The 6,076-nt window shown below is 40.4% G+C and overlaps 1 pseudogene; it reads right to left on the reverse strand.

Moving 5' to 3' along the window:
- Positions 1–5,170: 5,170 nt before the first annotated feature.
- LOC102904671 (small ribosomal subunit protein uS4 pseudogene) lies at positions 5,171–5,825 on the reverse strand (annotated as a pseudogene).
- Between the last annotated feature and the right edge of the window lie 251 nt (positions 5,826–6,076).

Raw genomic sequence — 6,076 nt, forward strand, 5'->3', positions numbered from 1 at the left:
TCCTAACTACATTTATAATCTCTTCTTAAGCTCTCTCAGGTTTTAGGTGGAAACTCTTGCCACCACATCTAGGCACCATTTATTAAAATCAATCCATGTGAACTATTAAATGGGTAACAGAATTTATTAAGATATAATTTGAGGAAATACACTCACGATTACAGAACAGAGTAGACAGCAGAAGTGGTCCTCTAATCTAACTGGTAGGAATCCACCTCACAGGCAGGAGCAGGGAGAAGGGGCATGTGACTGTCTCCAGCTCCTTTTCAGAGGTCACATGGCAGGAAGCACCACCTCCTTTGGGCGGTATAGCCCGGGGTCATGGGTGGAGCAAACACCACTCACTACATACAAGTCTACATTCTGACCTGTGGCTTTTTACCTCCCGTCCATCTTGCACCTCCTGCTTCCTTCCTATGTCTCCTGACATCTCCTGTCTTTCTTCTTCCCAGAGTCCTCTCTGTTTCTCCTGGCATCTCCTGTGCCTAGATTCTTCCTCTTCTTCCTTTCTTTCCCTGGAAATCCTACCTACACCTCCTGCCTAGCTATTGGTCATTCAGCTTTTTATTAAACCAATCACAGTGACATATATTTACACAATATAATCAAATATCTTGCAACACCCCGGAGTGGGGTGTGTAGCTAAGTGAAAGGGGTCTGTATATATGAGGTCTTGAGTTCAACCACAACTCCAACCCCACCAAATAAGAAAAAAGAAAAATATTGCTCACGAAGGTTGGGAGTAATATAGTCTAATTTTGGATTAGCATATGAATATTGTCCAACAGAAGAGGCAAAGCCCATGGAGACAGTCTCTCTCGCTCAGCAAGGACCAGTGGACCATGGGACAGTGCAGAATGCTGCTGAGACCTCAGCCTGCACTCTCCTTCTCTCATATCGGTTCTCTTGGTGGTTTACAGTTTCACTTTGACAGTCATGCATGGAACAGATGTGATCATTTCTAGAAACTTCATTTTTTTCTCCAATATTTTCTCCTAAAATTCTTTGGGAACTGATGCTTCTCAGGTTTCTAATCTGGAAATACCAGTTGTTACTCCAGACCCTGGAATCCCATTCGATTCAGTGCTGATAGAATCAGAGGCAATAAAAGAGTAGTGGGCACATATGAGGAAGCAGCACAGGGGACGTTAACTGTGTCTCCTAATTCTGGGAAAAAACCATTAAGATGGAAAAAGAGTGCCTTATCAAAGTTTGCCCTTTACAGAGACACTTAGGCATACAGGGCCCTTTTGTAGGACAAGGGAACAGTTGGAAAAATACAAGCTAATTTCATACATGTAGTTTATGGTAAATCACTCCTATTTCTGTAAATATGCTTTGTTAAGTTTTGAACAATATTCTTGTTCTTGAGAATGTGTGCCTATGTTTATAAACTTTTAGCTTTGTAAGGACAGGATATGTCTGGCTCAATAATTAGCCAAGCTAACAAAATGCTGAACATTGTTTTTGGTTTAAAAGTTGTTTTGATGTAAAAGTTGGGAAAAAAACTTATTTGTTTTTTTTCTGGAGGTTAATCCTGGAGGGTGGGAAAAAGTGCTTGTTTTTGAAGTATAAATAAAGAGGCTCAAGCTATTCAGGGGCAGCTGCTTGTGTGAAACTCATCTGGTGGTCAGACAATTCTTGTGCCAACGCCCCTCCCCCATCTCAGGACTGCAGCACACCAAGGTTGCAGATCTTTTCTACTGTATTTTCCTGTACATTTGGGACCATTTTAGCTTTACCTTTAGGTCTATGTGTGTTTGTGTGGTATGTGCATGTGTGTGGAGCTGTACTTACCTGTGTGTGCATGTGTGGAAGCAAGAAAAATATCAGGTATCTTCTCCAATCACTTCTCCACTTTATAAATTAAGATGTAATTTTACTTACTAATGTGTGTGTAGCATGTGTGCCACAGCATTTGTATAGAGGCCAGAGGTCACCTTTGTGAAGTTGGTCCTCTCTTCCCACCTTTATGTGGGTTGGGGGAAATGTACTCAGGTCATCAGGCTTATGCAGCAAGCCATTTTACCCACTGTGACATCTTTGGCTTTCTTTCCTTCTTTCTTTCTTTTTCTTTCTTTCTTTCTTTCTTTCTTTCTTTCTTTCTTTCTTTCTTTCTTTCTTTCTTTCTTTCTTTCTTTCTTTCTTTCTCTCTCTCTCTTTCCTTCCTTCCTTCCTTCCTTCCTTCTTTCTTTCTTTCTTTCTTTCTTTCTTTCTTTCTTTCTTTCTTTCTTTCTTTCTTTCTTCTTTCAAATAAGGTTTCACTGAATCTGGAACACAGGATTTTGGCTGGCTGGCAAGCCTCTGAGAACTGCCTTTCTCTATCCCCAGTGCTGGAGTAACTGGTGTACACAGCCATGCCTTAATTTTGAAGATTTATTTTTATTTATGTGTTGTGCAATATTAACTTAAGATGTATTAATTCATTTTTTATGCTGTGGGATGCTTGTTTAATTATGCAAAGATGTGTTGCATTCTTTTATGTTGCATTTGTTTAACTCTGTGAAGCTGTGTTACTTTGTCTGCCTAAAATACCTGATTGGTCTAATAAAGAGCTGAACGGCCAATAGCTAGGCAGGAGAGGGATTGGTGGGCCTCAGGCAGAGAGAATAAATAGAAGAAGAAAGAGGAGGGAGAAATGAGAAAAGGAGGAGGAGATTGCTGGGGGCCAGCCACACAGCCACACAGCAGTCAGAATAAGAAGGAAAGAAAAGATATACAGAAATAGAGATAGGTAAAAGCCCAGAGGCAAAAGGTAGATGGAATAATTTAAGAAAAGCTGGCTAGAAACAAGTCAAGATAAGGCCAGGCATTCATAAGTAAGAGTCTCTGTGTGATTTGGGAGCTGATCCCTAAAGAAAAAAGAGGTTAAAAAAAAATCAACTACATTTTGGCACCCTAAATGGGGCTCAAATTTCCATAGGGCCTGAGAAAGCTTAAACAAACAAATAAACCAACCAGACACAGCTCCATTAAGAAGTTCTGCTGTACAGTGGAACACTTACACAGCCTTTTTTTTTTTTTTTTTAAGGCTAAATAGAAACAAAAAACTAAAATGCCTGCAACAGTGCAGGGCACTGGCACTCCAGACTTGGGGAATTGAATGCAGTTCCCAGTCATGCATCTTGACCAGGCCATGAGCTTTAGGCTTGGCTTTCATGACCTGAGGAGTGGGCGGAGACAGCCACCGAAGCCATGTTGTTTAGCTGCTGTTTGCTCATGCAGACAAAAAAAGACTAGAGATTCACAGTAAAAGCAAATCCAGACAGAAAAAAAATCTCTAAACAGGTTCTAGTGTGTTTAACAATGTGTGTAGGCTTAAGAAAGAAAAGAGAAAGAATATAGACAGTCATATAAAAAAATAGTTAAAAATATTAAAGTAAAATATTTAAAGAGATAGTATAAGTAATATAAAAAAAAGCCATGTAAGTTGGGAAATATACAGGGAGTCTGGATCCTATATGTTATTGTGTTAATTTTTGAATTGATTGCTAATAAGCAAACAACAGCTGCTTAGAGACATGGGATTGAAAGAGGGACTGATGAAATAAACCAGCCTAGATATTTTAGGGATGCCTTAACTTTAAAGTGGAACTCAAAAAATGTATTGCTTTGGGTAAAAGGTAATGCTTTTGTTTCCACAGGAAACGAAAGGCTGTGGATTTTTTTTTTAAGATTAATATGGATCAGGTTTCCTCAGGGGAGACCTCCTGAGCCTTGACAGGTGATATGTATTAACAAAGGTTACAGGTGGTCTTCCCAGGATGTGGCCATTGTCTCAATTTTCTCAGGGACCCTTAAATATGTCTTCACCCAGAGACAACAGGAAGCAGTCTGGAGAACAAGAGATGGGGTGGGTGGTTGTTGGTTATTTGGTGGGTTATGGATGTTTGTTATCATTTAGGGGCATATAGGAATACAGGATAAAAAGACAGCTATTAATCTCAGATATTTTGCATTGGCATTGATTTTGGTATCTTGTTTGGGGTATAGTGCTTATTTATGTAGCTCATTTAAAAATGCAATGTAAGATGAGCAGTGGTTCATGTACATCTTTAATCCCAGTACTCAGGAGACAGAGGCAGGCAGATCTTTGTGAGTTTGAGGCCAGTCTGGTCTACAGAACAAGTTCCAGGACAGACTCCAAAGCTACACAGAGAAACCTTGCCTCAAAAAAACCAAAATAGAAGCAATGTATAACTAAGAAATGAGGTTTGTTACTCTGTAATAATCAAACTTGTAATCACATTAGGTATGTATTCAAGACTAAACAGGAATATTTTAGATAGATAAATGATCTTCAAACATGTATAGAATATGACATTTAAAATGTTTTGTTAATATAGGGGTTTTCATGACAGTGAGACATGTATGCTTCTCACAGCACCAATCTACTTCATAAAAGGCTGATGGGCATTAAAAAAAAAAAAACTCCGTATGGATTTGGCTTTCTAATAGGTTTTCTGTAACACAATGATAGGTTTCTAGAACAAGTTGAATTGAAAAAGTAAAAGAACAGATTTATTTGAGCAAAGCTGCTCTTGGGTGAGTCCTCCAGTCCCAGAGACTGGGGCTGGAGAAATCACAAACCTGAACTAAAGCAGGGAGCTTACATACCCTGTAGGTGAGGAATGATGATGTGTCCTCCACAAGCTGGGTTTGTGCCCAAGTATGGTCAAAAGCTGACCACTTTAGGCGGGATCTTGGGTTGCTAGCAGATTCAGGGGAGGAGCTACTGCAGCCACCAAGAATGCTGACCTGAACTTTTTGGCACCTTTTCTTTGTTGGAGAGTCTCTGAGAGGGTGGGGTGTAGGCAGAGTTTTTCTGTCCTGGTAGCCTGTTCCCAAATAATCAGCAGCTGCTTCCCAAATAACTGACTTAGAGACTTAATATAAACTGTAAGTGCTCTGCCAATAGCTCAGGCTTATTATTACCTAACTATTACATTTAAATTAACCCATATTTCTTATCTATGCTTTGTCAAGTGGCTCATGGCTTGTTACCTCATTTTCTACATGTCCTGCATCCTCAGGGCTGGCTGGTGTCTCCTCTGACTCCACCCTTCTTCTTCCCATCATTCTCCTAGTTTGGTTGTCCCACCAATAATTTCTGCCTGGTTACCAGCCAATCAGCAGTTTTTTTTTTTTTTCAAGTGTTAATTCTGCTTTATTAGTCAATCAGAAAACTACACAATCCTCCAGTCCAGGGAGGCATTAACTCTTCCTCATTATCACCAGCTCCAGCACCACCCTGGCCCGTCTTGGCATTCTTCCTCTTCACTTGGCCTGGATGGCCACAATAAGGAGAACGGAGGGAGAAATCAATGTGCTTCTGGGAGTCCAGACGGACAATGAAGGATGGAATGTTTACCACCTGCTTGTGGACCCTGATATGACACTGTCAGATGAGCACACGGGCATGGTGAATAGATTTAGCCAGACCCAGCTTAAAGACCTGGGTCTGCAGCCGCCTCTCCAAGAAATCCTCAATCTTCAGGCCCAGGATGTAATCCAGCTTCATCTTGCCCTCATCCAGCTCCCCAATGCGAACAAGTTGCCTCAGCAGAGCATTGCCTTCAAAAAGACGCCTTAGGTCCTTTTCATCCAGTGTCAGCAGCTCCCAGGCAGCCTTATGGATCTTAGCTAGGGTAAATTCGACCCTCCAGACCTCACATTTGTTCCAGAGCCCATATTTTCTGATCAGCTTAAGTTCCTGGTCAAGTCTCAATTTCTCCAATTTCTCCAAGGGTCTCCGTGGGGTCACATAGGTTTTGCGACAAACCCAACTTCTGGCAACTGGCATGTTGGCTTCTCTAGGCCCACTGTGCCTACGAACTCATGCCCGTGACCCAATCAGCATTTTCTTAAACCAATTCAAGTGAAAAATATTTACAGTTTACAAGAGGATTACTCATATCATTTCCCCTTTTTTGTCTAATTAAAAAAGGTTTTAATTTTAATACAGTAAAATTATATACAACAAAAACAGTTATTAAGAATTATAGTTACAATATCCAGTCCACTTATATTTGGCAAAATTAAATAAGCACTCTACTATTTATCTTATTTTTGTGAG

This window comes from Peromyscus maniculatus, chromosome 8, assembly GCF_049852395.1.
Source record: "Peromyscus maniculatus bairdii isolate BWxNUB_F1_BW_parent chromosome 8, HU_Pman_BW_mat_3.1, whole genome shotgun sequence".
In the NCBI taxonomy this organism is placed as follows: domain Eukaryota; kingdom Metazoa; phylum Chordata; class Mammalia; order Rodentia; family Cricetidae; genus Peromyscus; species Peromyscus maniculatus.